At 43.7% G+C, this 22,668-nt stretch overlaps 1 pseudogene; it reads left to right on the top strand.

The window, feature by feature from the left end:
• Positions 1-16,377: 16,377 nt before the first annotated feature.
• LOC117040462 overlaps positions 16,378-22,668 on the top strand; it is a 103,171-nt pseudogene continuing 96,880 nt past the window's right edge.

Genomic DNA, 22,668 nt, shown 5'->3' with positions numbered 1-22,668 from the left:
TTGAAAGTTCTATTCAGCCCTTCTGAACAAGAGGGGACTGAGAGGTGAAATGAGAGCCTTGTTTTCCAGAGGGTAGGACCTGAACCAATGAATCCAATGACAAGAAAAGAGATTCTGACTAAATATCAGGAATAACTTTCTGAGGGTAACACTGTGTGAAAATAAAACAGACTCCCTCGGAAGGTGGAGGTTTGTAAGCAGAGGTCTGTCAGGGATTCTTGAGCTTTGCATTGCAGGGAGTTAGACTAGATGACCCTTGGAGCTACCTTTGAACTCTATGATGATTCATTGGAAGTTTCTAAAGAGAGTTTGGGTGGTCATCTGTCAGGGATTGTTTAGCTGCATTTCCTGCATTGCAGGGGGTGGACCACATGACCCTTAGGAATTCCTTATTGTTCTATGTTTCGTTGAAGGTTTTTAATCAGAGGGTTGTTGTTGTTGTTGTTTTGGAAGGGGGGGATCTGTCAGAGATTGTTGAGCTGTGATTAGAGCACTGCAAGAGGTTGTACTAGATGACCCTTGTGGGTCCCTTGCAGTCGTACAGTTCTATGATTCCACAAAATCCTGTCCTGTGAGGATTCCAATTGCCACCAATACAGTTGTTGGAGGAAAGGACTGTGTGATAGCAGGTGCAGCCCTGTCCTTGTGGCCAAGGCATTATCCTGAACTTGGTCTGGAAAAGGTGGGGAAAGTACAGTAGGTGCTTCTTGCAGAGCAGTTGCTTCTCCAGTAGAATATGGGTAAGGAGAGGGGATCTGTCCCTTTAAGGCTGTGAAATCTACTTGTGAAAGCCTGTCCTCGCTGAGAGTGTCAGCAAGTTGACCAAAACATATTTTCACTAGTCAAAGCTCTTTGAATGCTTTTTGTTGAAATACAGTCTCTAATTCTAAATTAATTATCAAAATGAAGGAAACCTTTCAGGAGGCAAGAGTGCTGATTGTGTATCAAGGGCTCTATGCACACAAAAAGCTTCTGGATAGGAGCATCTGATTGTAAATGATTTCACAGACTGTGTGTAAAACATTATATTACCCGGTAATTCTGAGATGTTTTTCCTAACGTAAAGCCTCTCAGCACCTCAAATGCACCATCACTTCCCGTGCCTCCTCAGTAGCTCAAAAGAACAATTCTTCTCCATCTGCTTTGTGGCAGGCTTTTAAATATTTGAAAGCAGGTATTGGGCCATAGTGATCCTCATTCTTCTTTTGTGAAGGCAACGTTGAGCTCATTTTGTCTGTTACATCGCATTTCATGCATTCCAAACACTAACTTTCCCCTCTATGTGTAGGAAGCAAGCTTTCCGGAGTCAGCTGGGGAATCTGCCTCAACATTCAGGCTTTCTGGAATGACCAGAAGAACACAAGAAGAGCCCTGCTGGATCGGGCCAATGCCCATCTAGTCCAGCATCCTGTTCTTGCAGTTGCCCATTATGGGAAACCAGCAAGCCGGCTTCAAGCACAAGAATGCTTTGCCCTCCTGCGGCTTCCAGCAACTGGTGTTCAGAAGCATTGCTGCCTCTGACTGCGGAGGCAGCGCACAGCCATCATGGCTAGTAGCCACAAATTTGTCTAATCCTCTTTTAAAGCCACCAGAGGTGGTGGCCAACCGTGCCTCCTGTGGGTGTGAGTTCCATAGTCTAACTGTGCGTTACATGGAGGAGGACTTTATCTGTCCTGAATCCTCCAGCTTTCAGCTTCATCAGATTCACAGTTAAAAAAACCAACAACACATTTTGTTTGTGTGCCTGAAGATTCTGCTTTTTATTAACTCTACTGAAAACGATAATGTCACATAAGTGTCTTTTCCTCTTTCCTCTTTGTGTGACTGTATGGCAATAGTGCTGGAAAACCACTTGGCACAAAAGGGCCTCTCTTTCTCTGTTTTCTTTCTTTCTTTCTTTCTTTCTTTCTTTCTTTCTTTCTTTCTTTCAAAAATGAATACTGATATATAGTTTTGTTTCTAGAAAAGCTAGAAAGGGGCTGCTGGATCTCCTGTGCACCCCCACCCCCCCGTCCCTAGACAATGAGTCATCCATTCAAAAGTTTCCATCTTACTTTAATATTGTTTAATTCTTGGGGCTTTGGGGTTTTTTGTGTGTGGTTCCTGCAAACTTCATAAATGCTTTTGGCATAAGAGAACCAGTCTCAGAAGGATATCTCCTTGCACTGAAGACTTTTGGAACATGTCATGAGAGCAAGGCAGAGAGATATAAAAGAGCCAGACTTTTTTTATATATCTGTGCTTGGAATTAAGGTTTCAAATCATGCATCTGACTGCAGCGGGGGCAGCAAAACCAACACTGCTCAGACTGGAAAGCATCCACTGCTGCTGGCTTGAATCAGGGAACCTGTTGTGAAGAACAAGGGCTGAATTACATGACATGATTTCCAGAATCAATTCTTGGCTCCATCAGTGACGTGAGGGTTTCACAGTGCATCTGTTCCTGGAAAAGAAATGGAAATACCTAGCACAGAAGAACAAGTCCTGCAGAAGAAAAGTTAGCATGGCTTCTGCAAAGTCCTGTTTCACTCAACAAGGATGCAGGAATTTGGACCCAGAGGTTTTTGGCATATTGCTTCCCTGTCCCACCACCACCACCAAGTTTAATGATATTCTTTAGCAGGTTTTTTGTGTGACCCAGATGTTTCTGGCATATTGTTCCCCTGCCCCACCACCACCAATGATATTCTTTAGTGGGTTTTTTTTTTAAAACTTTGCAAATGGTGTTCTATGGGGCAGAGTGACTCTTCTCCCCTTGAGGTAAGAGATTTGTGTCTATTTCTCTATTTGGCGCTCACTTTCAGCTGAGTGGATTGAACCAGTTTTCACCAACCTGGGGCCCTCCAGCTGAATTGTACTACAACTCCCATCAGCCTGGGGCTGGCTGGGGCTGATGGGAGTCGTAGTCCATAGCAGTTGAAGGAATGGATTAGGCACAAGAGACCATTTGCTCTGGGTAGTCACTCCCTGCTTGCACTTGCTTCTGGACATGGTTTTGCCCTCTGAAGTTAAGGCTCATCCATACTTTCGCTTGACCCGTATTTTGATTGTATTGTATTCAGATTAATTCTAATGGGTCTGAATGTTTTTCTCATGGTTTCACAAACCTGCAAGAAATCTGCAAAAATCTGACTTTATCTTCTGACTTGAATGTTATCAGGTGCACAGAAAATCTGAAGAGGGATTTTTCTTCAATTCAGCAGGTAAGATAAGATTTTCTCAAGGCACAGCCACAGAACAATTAGGAAAGCTCTTGGACATCAGAGAATTAATTGACACAGGAATACTGTTGTGGGCTTGGGTGGTCAGTCTGATGATGCCCCAAGTCCCTTCCAGTTATTGGGTCCAGTGAGGTTAGAATTTGGCAAGAGGAGTTTGCTGAACTGGTTGGACAGGTACCTTAGCTTAACCGGCCACTTAAGCTTTGTTGTCAGCATCCCAAAAGGATGAGCATGGCTACAAGAGCTGCAACTAAGTGACAGGGCAACCCAGGCTAATGGATGGACCTTTCCTCCATCCCTACTTCACCTAGCTGCTAGGTGGTATGGGAGAGCTGAGCTGGAAGTGGATTGTATCTCCTAAATACAGAAGCAAAGGAAAGCAGGGTGGCACAGGGGACTGTAAGGTGGCATCTCCTTTTATTGTCACCTATAGTCAATAGTAAAGATTGGCTATTTTAATTTCAGAGGCATTTTGTGTGTTGTGAAGAATTGATCTTTTACTGTGGTGACTCCTAAACTCCTTGCCTGTTGACATCAGGCAGATCATCTGCCTTCCCTGTACTTTTTGCAGTGCTTGCTAAAAACGTTTTTGTTTAGACAAGCCTATCCAGATATTGAGAATGCTAGTGTGGTCTTAGTTTATTGCTGGTTTTAATTTTTTGAATGTCTCAGTTGTTTTTCCTAGTAATTGTACTGTTTTATTCTTTTTGTAAACCACTTGTAAGTTTTCTATAATCGAGTGGTATGCAATTTTTTTTAAAACACACAATAAATAAATAATGTGCACAGATTGAACACTTTAGTTTTCAACTCTAAGGAAGCATATTTATTTTTCATTATAAAGCTTGGTTTTCCTAAGGCTGCACACGATTTTTTATTCTCTTTATTTCTACTGTTTCTCTTCCTAATATGACTTTTTTTTGGTCCTAATTAGATGTTTTCTTCAACTTGCTCTATTTCTTTATTTTCTTACTGTAAATCATTCTTTAAACACTTATTAAGGCTTGGCTACACATTAAGTGTCAAATAATATTAGCTGCACATTCCTGCATTGCTGTGGGTTGGACCAGATGACCAAAGGGGTTCTTTCCAATTCTGTGATTCTGAGATATCAGATTTTTCCCTAGTTCATGCAAAGTCTAGGAAGTGTTTGCATAATAATCTGATAAACTCTGTGCACCCAGAACAGATGGCATTTTGGAGAAGGAGCAAAAGCAACTTCAGCACCCCCCCCAAACCCATCTTCAGGGAGTTCGCCATCTCCCCCCACCCCAATGTCAGCAGTTAGAAGGACAGGAACCAATTGTCAGTTGGTGTTTATAATCATCCCACATTGCAGCCTATCAGCACCTGCAGTGCAGTGTGTTGGGCCCCCTGGGTGGCCATGATCAGGGGCTGCTGAATCAGCTCTCAATCAGTGTGCTGCTGAATATCAGTTCTGCATTACCAGTCTGCTGCATGGTTTGTTCCCTCCCTAGTTCTTTGCTCTGTATTACCTCCTTACCATGCTGCTTTTCACGGGTGACAAGGATGGGATTCCTTCAAGTTGCAGAGGCTTGGTTTTTTCCCCATGGGTTAGGATTATGGATTATTTAATTGTATTACTATTATTTAATTTCCTGAATGTTTCAGTTGTTTTTATTGATAGCTTTATTGTTTTATTCGTCTTGTAAACCACTTTGTGGTTGGTTTTGTTGTTGTTGTTGCAACCAAGCAGCATATACATTTTATGAAATAAATAAATGCTGTTTGACATTTTATTATGTTTTTATATGTGCTCAAAGCCACCCAGAATGGCCAGATGGGCAGGGTATAAATAATAAAATTATTATTAAAACTAATTATTAAAAAGGAATAACTGGTGGCATCCATATTTGGGGTGACTATAAATGTCATCAAAAAACCTTGCATCGGCGCCCTTATTTTATCCCAGTTGCAAATCATCATATGGAGCCACTATCACAAGGGAAAGGTCTTTGCCAGGTTCCTCTGGCCCAGGTCTGCCAGCACCTGTCTGTGGATGATGGCACTGGTGAGGCCCAGGATATATACCGGTAGCTAACCACTTCTTGTGCTTCATTCAGAGCAAAGCACCCCCAGTACAGAGTTTGTGCAACCCCTGGAATCTTTCACAGCTTAATGCAATTCTTGATCCAAAGTAAATAACCGAACCAAGGTGCTGACTGATCTGTAAGCTTTTTGGAACATGATAAAGGGAAGACCCATCAAGACTCTGATGGGGTCTGTCATCGACTTTCCTCCACAGTTTTCTCCATCTGTACATGAATAATCTTTCATTTGTAGCGAAGAAGAAGAAGAAGAAGAAGAAGAAGAAGAAGAAGAAGAAGAAGAGGAAGAAGAAGTAGTAGTTATTGCCAATCATTGGAAAACTGCAACACTACAGAGAATTATGGAATGGCTGTTTTTTTTGTTTTTTTTTAAGATGGCCAGATACCGGTAATCAGAATGGATGCTGTGTAGAAATGGGTAAGTAAAAATGATTGATATTCTTCAGAAATGGCTTTTACTTTTGTATTTTAGAATGCTTAGTGAAATCACAGAATCTATCCCACTGTCAAATTTTTCTTAACATCAGGAAGCTCTTCCTAATGTGTAGTTGGAATCTCCTTGTCATTTGAACCTGAAGATTTGGAGCAGCAGAAAACAAGCTTGCTCCATCTTCCATGTGACAGCCCTTTATGTACTTGAAGATGGCTATCACGTCTCTTCTCAGACTCTTGTTTTTCAGGCCAAACATCCCCAACTTCCTCAACCGTTCTTCATAACGCTTTGTTTTCAGACCCTTGATCATTTTGCCTGCCCTCCTCCGCACACATTCCAGCTTGTCAACATCCTCCTTAAACTGTGATGTCCTAAACTGGACACTTAACTCCAGGCTAAGAGGTGTGTCTGTCTGTGAGTTGGTACACACACTCCTGCATTTCATACCTACACCCTCCTCCCCCAAAACACGTCCAAATGAACTTTCTTAACACAGTAAACTCCAGCAGCCCATCCTGGAATTCTGTTGAGCTAAAACACCCAAATTAAAAAAATCTAAGCTGGGGTCACATTCTAATCCCACAGTAGGGAAAGTCATTTGGGAAAACACTCAATCTTAATAAAGTCCCAGGTGAGTTTGCAGTTTGAATACAGTAAAGTTAAGGGTAGGGAAGGGAAGGCAAACTTTGATAAAGCAGTTTCTTACCATTTCTTTCCAACAGCCAACCCAGTAGTCGATTTGGAGAGGAAAGCATTGGAACAGAAGCATCTGTCTCTTGGGAAAGTTATCATATAATGTATGAGGAAAGAAACTGCTAGGACATCCAAGTGTCCTCACTTGAGAGGTTGTTTTTTTTTTTTTTTTTTTTTTTTAAAGAAATGATTTAATAGAAGGCCATTTCTGGAAGTTCTTGATTCTGTCTGCTTAGCCTAGTTGCCAACCAGACAATAATGCTATTGTGAAATTTAAACAAAATTCTTTCTTCCTTTTCTTCCTCCTTCTTTTGGCGCATAGTTGAACTATGGAACTTGCTCATACTGGAGACAGTGATGGCCACAACCATCACTTTAGAAGGGGTTCAGACAAATTCCTACAGGGGGAGAAGGCCATAAATGGATACTAGCCATAATGGCTATGCTCTGCCTCCACAGTCAGAGGCAACAATGCTTCTGAATGCCAGCTACTGGAAACTACAGTAGGAGAGAATGCGATCTTGTGCTTGATTCTTGCTTTTGAGCTTCCCTTGGGGGCATCTAGTTGACAACTGTGGGAACAGGATGCTGGATGAGATGGGCTATTGGCCTGATCCAGCAGGCTGTTCTTATGTTCTCATCTGTTTGCCTCATTACTGTCTTTCAGAAGGTATTTGAAAGCTGGACTAGATGGCCATTGGCACCATCCAACAGGTTCTTATTACGCTCTTTTGTTGTACATAATTTAATTCTGCTTCTGCTTCTGCAAATGCCCCAGACATGAAATTACATAGTACTTATTCTGCTGTTTCAATGTTTTATGGGTTATTTATATGGAATGCTCTTAGGTGATGCCTTGGGACCTTTCGGTGATGGACTTTATAAATTTATATCAGCCAGTCTCCTCCCAAGCATTGACATAAGTTCCCTCCCAGGTATTGGGAATTGTGCCAAGAATCCTCTGCATGGCAATGCTTTCTTGATTAACTTCGTATCCCTCAGGCCTAGAAATCTGCCTTTAAGCTGGGAAACTTAGAATACTGAATTCTGCACACCTGATGCCAGAATTTGTGTCACTGAGAATAGAAATAGACATGCAGAATATGTCTCTGTGTTCTGCTTTTCCCAGTGTCTAGTCCTTCAGCAGTGAAGTGGGAATTATTATTGCCCATCTCTAATAGCTGTCATAGGCAGAATTAGATAATAGCACAAAACCATGCATTATTTGTGTTAATTTCTGTTCTGGCCATTCCATAGCTGCTTTTATTAGAGCAGATTGTGGAATTTTTCAGCTTCTGATGGTTTAGCAAAGGTTCTGATTCTCAGGCCATTTTTACTTCAGGAGCAACATCTGTTCAGCAGAGAGAGGGCTCATCAACACTTTTGCTGGACCCATATTTTGATTGCTGGACCCATATTTTAGTGAGTTGGTCTGTGACCGTAAAATAAATTCATTCATTCATATTTTGATTGTAATGTGCCCCAATTAATCCCCCCTGGGTTCAAGGGCTTTTCATTTCATTCCATGGCTGTGCCTTGTGAAAATCTGATCTTACCACTCAATTAGGTCTTGTCAGATGTGCAGAAAATCTGAAGGGGTATTTTGCTTAACCGAGGTTCAATTTAATGGGTTTTCTGAATGCTGTATGGAAAAGCACACGAATCTGACCTTTGGAGTGTTTGTAAAACAACAATTTTTAACTTATGAAACATGTGGTCTTTTACTATGTTAGGGGAAGTGGGAAACTTTGGAAGGAATTTGGAAGCACATATTTTAAAGGTCTAACAGCCTATATTTCCATGCTTTATTTTGCTGCATTTTAAATCTCTGCTAGGATTCTCTCACCAAAGAGTACTTCTCCCAAACTTGGATCTTAGCATCCAGGAATTCTCCTATATTTATATGATTTTTTTCCTTGCACCAACATGGGTTATGGGCCCAGGCATAATTTTTTTATTTTTTATTTACTGAGATTCTAGAACGGAATACTGTACTTTTGTTGATTTCAGCTTTTAAACTGATTTTTTAAAGCCTGATTTTTAAAGCAGAGAAATATCCCTCCCAGTGGTTTTGCTAAACCATGAGACTCCAGGCAAAGCCCTTTTGTTTTATTTTGTTTTATTGTTATACTGAGTTCCAGAGAGTTCCCCCATCTTTTTTCACCCCTTTCCAAGCAACCAGACATCCCCCCACCCCCCGTTGGAGATATTTGAGAACAATCTCTCTCTCTCTCTCTCAGCATTTTTCTTGCCACCATTTAAATTATTATTGGTATTTTTTCTTTTTACAGCCATCTTGGCAATGAGTCCTAGAAGACCTATTCCCTGCCTTGCAGGCTTTTATCCACCTGGCCTGGCACCCTGACTCGCTCTACCTATTAAAGCTGGTGCTGCTCAACAGACCCTTGGGCTGGGGTGTTTTGTTGCAGGGGATGGGAGTTGTTGCTGGGTTTTGTGGTTTTTTTGTGTGTATCTTTGATCTTGTGATTTACATAGAAATTGTTCAGTTTGGTTGTGTATTTTTAAATGTTCTATTTATTGTTTACTGAGCCTCTTGGGCTTGCCGATCAGAAGGTTGGTGGTTCGAAACCCTGTGACGGCTGCTCCTGCCCACCTAGCAGTTAGAAAGCACACCAAAAGTGCAAGTGGATAAATAGGTACCACTCTGGCGGGAAGGTAAACGGCGTTTCTGTGCACTGCTCTGGTTTCAGAAGCGGCTTAGTCATGCTGGCCACATGACCCGGAAGCTGTCTGTGGACAAACGCTGGCTCCTTGGCCAGTAAAGCGAGATGAGCGCGAATTCCCAGAGTCATACGCGACTGGACTTAACTGTCAGGGGTCCATTACCTTTACCTTTTTTTTACTGTTATTATGGATTTTTTAAATGTTGTAAGCCACCTTGAGCATGGCTTGAACTGTGGAAAGGTAGAATAAAAATACAATTATGCATGCATGTGTATCCAAAATCCCACTGCTTCTCAGAGCCCCAGATTGTTTAAACTTACAGAGAGTAACTTTACTCAGTGGAAAAGATCGGAAGTGACTCTCAGAATGAGAAATGTTATCACTTGCATTAAACAAGAGAAACCTACAGATGATGCAGCATTAATAAGCAGATGGGATCAGCAGGGTGATGTAGCACTGTCTATTATTATGGATTGTTATTATCAGACTCTCAGCTGGTTCACGCTAAAGGAACTGTGCAAATTGAAGCATGAGTCCAAGAAGAAGTGTAACAGTCATGTGACACAGTTTCTAGCTTTTATCGAGAAGTTGGAACTAGCAATTTTTAAATTGAACTGAAAGTTTGTTATTTTTTTGGGGGGGGTCATCAAATGTTTGAGACATTTGCCACTCTCATGGATGACGAGCTAAAGTCAACTCTACTTGATGCCGTCAGTCATTTGAGAGAGGAATGTGCTGAAAGGAGAGCAGCCGTTCCAACTAGGACTGGTGAACCTAATGACTCAAACTACTGTATTTTTCCTGTGTATAAGACTAGGTTTCCCCCCTAAAAAATAATGTAAAAAAATTGGGGGCATCTTATACACAGATAGTGCCGAGGGTGGACCGGCGATTGGTTGTTGCCCCCAAAATAGGGGGCGTCTTATACATGGGGGTGTCTTATAGACGGAAAAATATGGTGTATGCCCCACCCTTCAGAGGAGTGTCAAGGCTCCATCCAAAAGAGTTACTTGGTAAGGCGGAGAGACACAGCTGAAGGTCACAACCAGTGAACTTCATGGCTAAGAAGGGGATTTGAAGGCTGGTTTCTCTCAGGTCCTAGTCCAACACTCTAAACTACTCTCAGTACTCGACTCTCTTCTTTTCATTATACAGGTAGGTAGCTGTGTTGGCCTGCCATAGTCAAAACAAAATAAAAAAAATTCCTTCCAGTAGCACATTAGAGAGCAACTAAGTTTGTTCTTGGTATGAGCTTTCGTGTGCATGTATCTGAAGAAGTGTGCATGCACACGAAAGCTCATACGAAGAACAAACTTAGTTGGTCTCTAAGGTGCTATTGGAAGGAATTTTTTTATTTTGTTTTTTCTTTTCAATATAGTCTCTTATCTCAGAGGCACTACTGAGCCTTTTCTTCTTTTTTAAGAATGCAAATAAGAAAGCGATAGGAGGAGAGATGAAGAATAAGAAGCTCCACAGAAAGTATTTACTGCATCTGATATTAAAGTTGTCCTCTCAGCACCACTAGAGGAATTAGAGGAAAGAAACTTTTTTTAAAAAAAACAACAACAACAACCCTAGAGCATAAGATTATAAGGGTGATTAAAGAAAAATGGAAAGAAAGTGAAAACAGACTAGTCAAATTGATAAAGGGATAGTGGGGAAAAACTGGTGAATTAAAGGAGACAGCAAAAAAAAATATTTTTTTTTAAAGGAAACAGAATGTTCTGAAATGCAAACATAAATCCAAACTACTGTAATGTCTTAAAAACATTAGAAAAACAATAGAAAAGTATAGCCACACGGAAGAAGAATAGAACAGCATGAGCACTGAGAAGATATAAATAATATCAAGGAAAAAGTGGAAGTTTTTATTTTGCCAGAAGGACCTGTGGTTTCAAATTGCATAGTACAGCTGAAGGGGCTGACGGAGAGGGTTTGACAGGCTGTCTGCAGTTGCTCCTCCAAGACGGAGCAGGACAGGATCAAGAGTGTGGTGCTGGAACAGAAGACGCTTTTGGAATACATCCCAGATACACTCAAAGAAATGAACCGTCTAGAGCAGGCATAGGCAACCTTCGGCTCTCCAGATGTTTTGGACTACAATTCCCACCATCCCTGACCACTGGTCTTGTTAGCTAGGGATCATGGGAGTTGTAGGCCAAAACATCTGGAGAGCCGAAGGTTGCCTATGCCTGGTCTAGAGATAGTGAACTGACTCGCTTGGAAAGTGGTGGACTCTCCTTCCCTGGAAGTTTTTAAGCTGTGATTCTTGCATTGCAGGGGGGTTGGACTAGATGACCCTTGGGGGATCCTTCCAACCAATTTGATAATTCTCGCTGCAGCCAACATCCATGTCAAAAGCTCTTTAGAGCACAAGTTTCATGTTGTCCGCCTACATATTCAACAATGACAGTGGTGAGGAGGTCTGAACAGGTGATTTAATTATTTTGAACAAAATAAAATAAAAAATTCCTTCCAGTAGCACCTTAGAGACCAACTAAGTTTGTTCTTGGTATGAGCTTTCGTGTGCATGCACACTTCTTCAGATACCTTGAGATGCATGCACACGAAAGCTCATACCAAGAACAAACTTAGTTGGTCTCTAAGGTGCTACTGGAAGGATTTTTTTGTTTTGTTTTGTTTTGTTTTGACTATGGCAGACCAACACGGCTACCTACCTGTAATCGTTAATTATTTTGGACATTTCTTGGGAGACTTGGGATACCATAAGCCTTAAAAGGGTTCTTTTCCTCCATAAAAAGAAGGGGCCGCCACTTCTGCAAGGATTCCAATCCTGGCTGCCATGTTGATGTGTGTGGATTGCTCAGTTCTGGTCCTGGCCAATTCTGGCCCCACTCCCTTTCAGTGCCAAAAATGGCACATGGATGTGCACTCGAGCATGACTCAAACATTATTAAACATTATTATGTGGCTATGTTGCATAATTGAGAGAATGGCTACAAAGTCCAGAAATAGCTCCAAAGCTAGAATTATCAGACTGATACATTTTGTGGGACTGTAATTACAAAGGCCGATCAATTATCAAAAGCAACCCATGCATTGGCAACATTTTTAATGCAGAATTTTTAAATATAACAATACATTAAGTCCTGACTTTTCATCCCTGATAGCTGTCTAGTACAGGGGTTGGCAAACTATGGCCCGGGGGCTGGATGCGGCCCTCCAAGCTCGTAAATCCGGCCCATGGAGCCAGCGGTTATGCACACACAGAGAGACCTTGCCACATTATTGTAGTGACCATTGCATGGTGCGCACTTACCCAGGGGTTGTTACGCTCTGGTGGGATGTGGTCAACTTAACTTTTACACAGAGGGCAGGCCCATTGGAATGAATGGACCCAGGTTAGGCATGGCCAGTCATTTCAACAGGTTTACTCTTGAGTAAAAAATAGGGGAGCGACTATAGTCCGGCCCCTGACAGTGTTTGAGGGACAGTGAACCACCCCCCTGTTTAAAAAGTTTGAGGACCCCTGGTCTAGTATAATAAAGAATTTGATAATACAGTGGTACCTCTGGTCACGAATGGGATCTGTTCCGGAGCCCCATTCGTAACCTGTGACGTGCTTAACCTGAAGTGCCGCGTCTGCGCATGCGCGCTACATGATTTGGCGCTTCTGCGCATGTGTGTGATGTCATTTGATGTGTCTGCGCATGAGCGAACCGCCGAACCCGGAAGTAACGCGTTCCGTTATTTTCAGGTTCGGCGCGTTCGTAACCCGTGTCGTACACATCCTGAAGCATGCGTAACACGAGTTATGTCTGTACAGAATTGCTAGGAAATATGCAATAATGGGAGCAATATGGAATGACTGCAATTAGACCATTACTGAACAAAGGTATTGTAAAAACGAATCACCATATTAAAAATGAAATGGAAAACAGACAAATTATCATTTCTGCAGTACCTTCAGATGTGACATATTATTAGCCAACTGTTGAGAAAGTATGCCTTTCTTAGTAATTCCCCCAAAATTGAAATTTTAAGCGCTGATAAAGTCACAAGGGGTTCTAGGAGAAATATACAGGCAATGGCCGATTTATGCATCTCCAACTGATGCACGATTGAGCACAGCACCAAACCTGGAAGTAACCTGAAAAAGTCACTAAAAGGGTGGAATAGGGGTGGAAGGGAACACTTTATGTGGGCCCTGCTGACACATGTGGGGAACATAACAAGGATTGCCTGTATACCATTGTGAGTTTGGGGATGGGTAGGCTGTATGCCTGAATCTCTTCTAATTCCTGGACCAAACACAGTTGCTGGAATAGCCAGACAAGTTCATTGGTATTGGCCCCCTAGGTATGGTTCATTCAAGTAATGAAAGAAGTGGTTCTGTGCCCTGAGGGCAAATGCCACCCTCCCTCAAATGTCTGGCAGTTAGAAAGATAAATGCCAGAGCTGAGGTGTGTGAGCTAGAATCTAGAGGTAGGCAGAAGCCTAATTTCTTCTGGGATCCAATGCTGTGGTCATGAGAGAAGCAAGACCCTTTTGGGCTGATGCAAGAGGCATTTTGGGGTGATGCAAGAGGCATTTTGTAATTAACAGTCTTATTTAAGACTGTAGCTAAGTTTTGTATCACAAATCGGGTTCTACCATGAGTAAGAGCACGTGTTGCGATCGGGACCTGGCAAGACACATTCCCTTCCTGTGGGGGTGGGGCCGGTAGCCGGCCTTAGTAGCTAATGGTCAGTTAGGAGTTGCTGGGCAAAAGTTAATGTTGCAACTTGTGATGGACAGCTTAGCGTCCTATTTAAGCCTCCGCACGTAGGGTGTTCCTTTCTCTTGGCTTCGGCTGCTGATCACCCGTCCCGCCCCCCCTTTTTTCTTAGGCCTCTGCTTTGACTTTGCTCTGCCTGTCATGGGGTCGTCTGCTTTGTAGCAGGGGCCCAGTAGGAATTTGTCCATCTGGCCGATTGGCTGTGCCTTTTGGTTTTGCCTACTGCAGTAGCAACTTGTCACAACTTGTAAGGTTGGCGGTTAGGCATTGGTTCCTGTGTGGATTGCTGGATTGGGCGCTGCCCATCCAGAATCAGGTTGATGCTGGGAATTCCGTTAAAGGAATCCGGCGACTCTTATGCTTTGTCCGATGCCTCCGGTAGGGGTTAGGGCCATAAGCCGAGTCCCCGGGACCATTGAGGAAGAGGGACGCGTTGCTTCCCCCCGGTCCTTAACTCTCCTCAGTCGCATTCTCCCAATCGCTGGTTCTAGGCCAGCCTCTGTCCCGGTGTGACAGTAGTCTGAACCAATGCCTACGCAACCACTCACCGAATTTGTATTTAAATAAAGTTGTGGCCCTAAATTATTTGCCAAAAACCCAAACCAAAAATCTGTCTCCTGTGTCAAGTCAATGGGGGGTGGATTGAGGTCCTCGATACGCAACAAACATTATTTGAAAACCAACAGGCGAATTTAATGTGTTTCAAACAGTTATTCTTCCTCTTTTGTACATATTAGTAAACAGCAACAACAAAGAGAGTGTGTCTCTTTTGATTTCTGCAGTGCTCTTACTGTCAGAAAGTTCTTTCTAAGCTTCGTCAGGATTTCCTTTCTTGTAATATGAATCTGCCGGCTTGTGATCCACCCCCTGGAGTGGCAGAAAACAATATTTCTCTGTCTTCCATGGGATGCTGAAGCGCTGTTCTGTCCCACAGGAACTACCTAGAATGCCACTGGGCTGCAAAAGCACCATAGCCAATGTCAAAGTTTATCTCAGTTTTGCCTCTGCATGTACAGGAATATCTTCGCTTTGTGTCAACCTAAAGTTTGTAGTATAGTAATGCAGCAAAAGTCCAGATCAGCTGCTTTGCTTATTTGTGCTCCAGTAAGCAAACAACCATTCACACACAAGCACAAAGAGGTTTGATACAGGTCTGCAATAGCATCAGTGTCTCCAGCAAACATTAACTTACTAGGTTGCCAAATTTACAAGTTGGCCCCAATGCTTCCAACTATTACAGTTGCCAGCTTACCAAAATCATGTTAAAAATTCAAACTGCATTTTAACTCTGACATAACCAATTTGGCAGTGTATGGTAGCTGTCCCTACCTTTCATAAATAGTATCTGTTCCTACTTTTCCCTTATAATCTCCATCTACCCAAAATGGGTTTGGAAGGGGTGATAAATCAGACAGTCATTTTATTTATTGTCTATCTAATCTTAATGCTTATTAATCTTTCCAATCATATATTGCAACAATGATATATGAGAGTGCTGTAACTATTGCTATTTTTTTTAAAATTGCACTGCAATTTGCAAAATAAAAGTTATATTAATCTCTCTCTCTCTCCCCCCCCCCCATGCTCCAATTTCTTGAGGAGAATGCTTTGAGCAGGCCTCATTGGTGGTTATTAAGCAGAGATTGAAAGTCAGCATTAGCAATCCAAAGCTGTAGGTTCAAAGTGAGAAGCAAATAGGCACTCATAGGGGTAGTTGGGCGTGCTCAATTAAAAAATACAAGAGAGGACAGGTGTGGGTTTTTCATTTTGTTTTGAGAAAATAAAGACAAATATCCAGGGGACAAGGGTTTGAGCACAACTCTTCCATCCTGTGGTATCCAGCTTTACTGCCTCTAGCTGTGGAGGCACAGCATAACCACCATGGATCAATCCAGGAAAAGGAGAATAACCATCTCCATAGGCATTTCTTGCTGCACTTTGCTACTGGCTTGCAACCCAGGGTCAACTGCCATCAGCAGTGGCTATTATCTATATTGGCTTGGTGCCAACCCACACAACCACTTTCCATTCCTCAGGTTTATCTCTTCCATTTGCACAAAGCTAACAACAACCTTTCCCTGTGCCAGAGCAAATGTTTTCTCTTGCCTCTCTTGTTCATCTGAATTTAACTAAACTGCTGACATTCACAACCCAGGAGCTGCAGCAGCCTTGAAGAGCTCGCCTGAGGTTGCCTGAGGTGAAGAACAAGGTGGCACCCCACCCCATTCTATGTTGATAAGAACGTCAAGTTCATAAGAAAAGCCTGCTGCATCAGCATGGAATTTGCACAGTGGCCAACCAGGTGCCCGTGGGAAACCTGCAAGCAGGATTTGAGCACAAGAGCCATCTCCCCTCCTGTGGTTTCCAGAAACTGGTATAGAGTGTGGTCAGAGGCAGCAGAGTGGCTAGATGCTCCTTGGCCTGGTTGTTATGGGTTGCTAATGGCGCTGTCAGTGGGAGCAGACGTGGGAGGCACCGGGTGTAGGTAGCTGAGCTGGGCATGCAACTGAACCAGAGAGACAATGCAGGGCAGTTGAGATGAGGAGAGGATGGAGAAGAAGGGGGGCCAAGGAGGAAGGCGATGCAGAGATCCAGGACCTGCATGGGCCCAAAAGCTGGTTCAGCAAGTGGCAGTGGCAGTACTTGGCCAAATCTGAGACTGAGACTGAGCAGGTTGATGGGACAGGGCCACTCAAGCTGCAGGATGGCAGTGAGGCTGCTGCTGCCGCCACCCGCAGACCAAGACCAAATGGTAGAAACTCTTGCACCTCTTGCAGAACTCTGCCACAGCCCTACCAGGACTGTGTGTGACAGCAGCCAGGCCTCTCCCTGTGGGCCCCATTCCAGAATCAGGGGTGCCAACATGCCCTCCACAGTGAGGGGGCCCAGTGTTGTGTGATGTCATATGCACAACATGCACAATCTTGGGGTGGGTGTGCATGGGTGGTGGGGGATGAGGAGCACAGACTGCGTGTTTGCAGATGGGAGGCCTATCTGTTTGGGGGCCCCTTAATATCGGGGGGCTCAGCCATCTTCCCACAAATATTGAGGGGTCCAAAGCCTTTCCCACCCCCTATAGTTGGCACTCCTGTCCAGAATGCAGCAACTGCTGTCACCAGTCTGTACAAAGAAAGTATGAATGCGCACCAGTGGAGTTTCAATGTAGGGATCCATATTGGGTTAACATATCAAGGATGTGTTGGCTTGGGTTAAAAAGTGCAGAAGAATTATTCACAGAGAATACTTAATTAAGTATTCCTGTGTGGGAAAGTGTCCCCTCGACAAAACTCCAGAACTCCCCAAAGACTGGCTGTAGTATCCCCTAAGTGAGCTAATTCTGCTGTGCATATGGATTGGCATCCTCTCTGAGCTCCTCTGTGGAGATGGACTTGCAGCCTCTCTGAGAAGCCATAACTCTCCATGATATTAGTGGTGCAATGACAAGTATAAGTATTTGCACGAGTACCCCAAACTCTCCCACTCAGCAACTGGTATCCAGAAGCATTGCTGCCTCAAACTATGTAGGCAGAGCATAGCCATTGTGGCTAGTAGCTATCAATAGCTCTCCTCCATGAATCTGTTCAATCCTCTTTAGAGCCATCCAGATTGGAGGTCATCACTGCCTCCTGTGGGAGTGAGTTCTACACTTTGTGCTGTGTGAAGAAGGCCTTTCTTTTATCTGCCCTGAATCTTAACCACATTCAGCTCCATCAGACACCCATGAGTTCTTAGTGTCATGAGAGAGGAAGGAAAGCTTTTCTCTACCTACTTTCTCCAGGTCATGCATAATTTTATAAAATTCTGCTATGCTGCGTCTTTGCTCTTTGGGCATTGAAATGGAGCCTTCAGCTCAAGGACCAGTGTGCCAAGAAGCTTTGGGATTCTGCACCACACAGCTGTAGGTGGTGGGGCTGGATCCAAACAGCCAGGGGCGTAGCAAGGTAAATTGGTAGCCGGGGTCAAAAAAATTTTTGTCACCCCCCCCCCGCAAGGCATGGGTAGGTCAGGTGGTACCCAGTGCGGAAAATTTCTTGTCAACCCCCCCCCATTGGTGTCCCCGCCCCGCAAAAAAATGGTTTTACGTTATTTCATATTTTCTTACAAAGGAATAATAACAAGTAATAACAATAATAAACTTTTATTTATATCCCACCCTCCCCGGCCAAAGTCAGGCTCAGGGTGGCTAACATCAGATAAGTAACATTGGTATAAAATCAAACAATAATTAAATTACCTCCTAAAAACATATCAAAATCAAATTAAAGTCTAATTAGATGGCTTTCCACAGGGTTAGGGTTGGGAACAGTAAGTGTTCTCTGAACTGAAATTTCAGCCTTCATGACATAGGAAAACAGCCAAGTGAATATTGGTGGAGGAGGGTCAAGATATTAACTGATATGCATGAAATTTCATATATAGCTATATAATCCCTAGTATAGTAAGACAAGACCTTTGGAGCAGGCATTTAATATTTTTTTTAATCAATTCCCCCCCCCCAAATTGTTCCTTGATAATTTGTCACCCCCTCCATTATGGAACCCGGGGCGGCCCGCCCCCACCCCCTAGCTACGCCCCTGCAAACAGCTGAGAGGGTGACATGGCCAGCAGTAAGCAGGCTCCAAGTGTTTCAAGACAGACATTGGCAGGGCTGCTGATTGGGAGGGAGGAGGTGAGTCATAGTTATCTTGTGAACCATAAATCCTCTCAGTAGGCACTACTGCGGTTTGGTCAAACATGGGTGTGCTGCAAAACAGTTTCATCATAACCACACTTGGCAAACACCCACCAAAATGGGTGGGTAGTTGTAGTTATCCTCCAACATTTCTGGAGTTATTTCAATGATTGGGACACACCTGATATGTAATCCATCATGCTATCACATACACCAGCCCTAGGCACCTCAGCACCAAGCTTGAATCTGCCAGGTTTGCAAACACCTGGGAAGAAGCTTCTTAATTTTATTCTGCCTACCACTTTGCCAAACACAGAACATGGAGGCTCGCTTTGATGTGCACATCTTAGGTAGGGCAAATTTGCTACTGGAGATTTTCCTATTTAAGAACACAAGAACAAGCCTGCTGGATTAGGCCAATGGCCCATCTAGTCCAGCATCCTCTACTCATAGTGGCCGGACAGATGCCCCAATGGGAGACCTGCAAGCTGGATTCAAGCACAAAGACCCTCTCCAGTCCTGAATTTTCCAGCAACTGGTATTCAGAAGCATTGATGCTTCTGACCACAGAGGCAGATAATAGCCATCCTGGCTAGTAGCCATAGGTAGTCCTCTCCTCCTCCATGAATTTGTCCAGTCTTATTTTAAAAGCCATCTAGGTTGGTGGCCAGTGGCCTGTGGGAAACCTGCAAACAAGATTCAAGCAAAATACCACTCTCCTCTCCTGTGGTTTTCTTAAGGCCATGAGCAGAACCTGCTGGGTCAGGTCAATGGCCCATGTAGTCCACCACCCTGTTCTTACAGCGCCCAACTAGATGCCTGTAGAAAACCCACAAGCAGGATCCAAGCACAAGAGCAACTCTCTCCTCCTGCAGTTTCTAGAAACTAGTATTGGGGAGTATTGCTGCCTCTGACTGCAGAAGCAAAGCGTACAGTAACTTTCTCCTCCATGAATTTACCCAATCTTCTTTTAAAGCCCTCTAGGTTGGTGGACATCACTGCCTCTTGTGGGGGCAAGTTCCCAAGTTTAACTACATGCTGTATGAAGAAGGGCTTCCTCTTATCTGTTCTGAACCTTCAGCTTCACTGGACATCCACAAGTTCTAGCCTTATGATTGAGGGGGGAAAACTTTCCCCAGTCCACTTTCTCAATGCCAGGCATCATTATATAAGCTTCTATCAGTTGCACAAAGACACAAAATAGAAGATTCTTTCCAGTAGCACCTTAGAGACCAACTGAGTTTGTTCTTGGTATGAACAAGGTATCTGAAGAAGTGTGCATGCACATGAAAGCTCATACCAAGAACAAACTCAGTTGGTCTCTAAGGTGCTACTCTGGAAAGAATCTTCTATTTTGTTTCGACTATGGCAGACCAGCACGGCTACCCACCTGTAACAAAGACACAAAACTTTAAAAATACACTTTAAAAAGCAACAGTGGCAGAGATCACAGGGGGACAATTAACTATCCCTTCTGTCAATCAGGGTCCTTGTAGGCACACCTGGGTGCATAGGAGCCAACTCCTAGGGGTCTTCGGCCCCCTAATAGAATATATGAGGGGACGGGCCCCCCCCCCAAAGTTGATGGACCTTGCCATTCAAATGACGTGCACGTACCACATCATGTGATTGATTATGTAGGGTAGGGCTTACCTGGTCTCCACCAATATTTTATTCAAGTTGGCACCCCTGCCTGGGTGGGAAGAGGTACCAGGTAAAGGATCTGGATTAATTTGTTTGGCTTTTTGTTTTGCTATCATGAAAACATCTAATTAACATCTGAATCAATTTTTTAACTTTCTTTCCCATTTCAAGGTACAGGGGTAACAGAATTAAAAACACTATAAAGATGGATAGAACTCAAACTGATGTTCTGGTTCAATGCGACAAAGGGGTGTGGGCTTTGTAGCCTTCGACAGTGACGTTTCTTGGAAGGAGTACCATGTCATGTGCAGGAACCCTACACTTTTTGTAGGGTCACATTAACTGGCAAACTTGCCTCTTTGGGGTACCTCAAGCCCCTCCATAGAACCACCACCTGCTATTTTCCCCCCGATTACAGAGGTCCTCTGCCCCTGCCCATGGGACAAACATTGTAAACACCTCTTCAGTCAGTTGTTGCAAGAATAGCTGATGCAGAAGGCCAACTTGCCTCAGTGCCAAGAAGAAAATGTCCTTTAATTTCATACGTCTTGGAGACAGAGTGGGCATTTCTGTTTGAACTAAAGAGACGTTGTGATTTAATTACCTTCCCTGTAAACAAAGGGGTTTTTAATACACTGGAGGAAATTGACTTAGCCCAAGCCATTGGCAGATTTATGGGGTTTAATGGAATGCTAGGAGGTTGCTGGCACTTGGGGAATCCTGGTTTGTTATTTCATAATCACTTATTTATGATTTCCACGCTGGGCTGTGCCCCTCTTGTGGTTCGTTCTTTCAGGTCTATTAAGTTGTGACTTCTCTCTCTCTCTCTCTCTCTCTCTCTCTCTCTCTCTCTCTCTCTCTCTCTCTCTCTCTGTGTGTGTGTGTCTCCTGTTCTCCAAGCCATTGTGAGCCAGAGTTCACCCTCACCACTCAGCTTATTCTATCATTGCCACCAGGGGCCTAGCCATGGCCCCTATTATTCTATAGACATAAGCGTACCTCCCCTGGGGGAATTATACAGTGGTACCCCGCTAGACGAATGCCTCGCAAGACGAAAAACTCGCTAGACGAAGGCATTCGTCTAGCGGAAGGCTGCCCCGCAAGACGAAAAAGTCTATGGGGCTGCCTCGCAAGACAAAAAATTTTCGTCTTTTTTTTTCGTTTTGCGGAGCGCGGCTGTCATTGCCGCTCCGCAAGACGAAAAACCCGCTAGACGAAAATTTTCGCAGAACGAATTATTTTCGTCTAGCGGGGCACCACTGTATAGGGCACTTGTTCTAACCTTTATTGGAACAAGGATTGAGAACAGTTTGTGGGAAGAATTATCATCACCATCATTATTCATGAGAGAGAAAATAAAGGGCTTTTTCATGCAGCACGACATTAAAGTGGAACTCAATCTCACAGGAGGCAGTGATGGCCATCAACTTAGATGGCTTTTAAAAAGGATTGGACAAATTCATGGAGGAGAAAGCTATTGATGGCTGCTAGCAGAAGCAGTTTTAGGGTAGCGTGAATGGTTTGGTCGCAGGGGGCACCACAACAATACTGTTGAACCGAGTGCTAGAAGTGGAGGGACACACACACACACACCAAATTTTAGTGTTGCAGAGTACTGCTGAAATTTGAGAGCCCCAAATATGCTCTGCCTCCACAGTTGGAGGCAGCAATGCTTCTGAATACCAGCTGTTGGAAACCAGAGGAATGGAGTGTGCTGCTCTTGTTCTTGGGTTCTGCTTGTGGGTTTCCTTTGGGAAACGTGGGCATATACTGTGAGAAGAGGGTGCTGGACTAGATGGGGCATAGGCCTGATTTAGAAGGTTCTTCATAGAATCATATCATAGAACTGTAGTTGGAAGTGACACTTAGGGTCATCTACTCCAAACCCCTGCAATGCACAAATTGCAGTTCAATAACCCCCAGCAAGTGGCCATTCAACCTGTGCTTAAAAATCTCCAAGGAAGGTGAAGTGTAGGTAGGTTCCCACGAGGCAAGACACAGTGATAACAGCAAGAACCTTTATTGAACTACATAACTGGGAAAACAGGGGCAAAGCAACTGCTTATATACATTCCTGGAAGCCTGGGCCACTCTCACTCCCAACGTGATTGGCTGTCTAAACTTCCAAGCTGCAAACCACGACTCAGAGTTCAAGGGCCAATGGCAGAGGCCCAAATCCTGAAATGTTCTGTGATGGGACATCATGTATCGAATCAGAACACAGAAGCTCAGAATTCTTAGTCCAGACTCAAGCTCAGGCAAACACAGACCACTGAATACATAACAGAAGGAGAGTTCACCACCTTCCAAGGGAGTCCCTTCTACTGTTGAACAGCTTTTACCGTCAGAAAGTTCTTCCTGATGTTAAGTCAGAATCTCCTTTCTTGTACCTTGAAGCCATTGGTTTGGGTCCTACCCTCCAGAGCAGGAGAAAACAAGCATGCTACATCTTTCATGTGACAGCCTTTCAGACATTTCAGGAATGCAGTTGGTGCTGTGGTCCAAACCACTGA

This window comes from Lacerta agilis, chromosome Z (assembly GCF_009819535.1).
Source record: "Lacerta agilis isolate rLacAgi1 chromosome Z, rLacAgi1.pri, whole genome shotgun sequence".
Classification (NCBI taxonomy): domain Eukaryota; kingdom Metazoa; phylum Chordata; class Lepidosauria; order Squamata; family Lacertidae; genus Lacerta; species Lacerta agilis.
The sequence above is the reverse complement of the archived record's forward strand: the minus strand, read 5'-3'. Positions and strand labels throughout refer to the sequence as shown.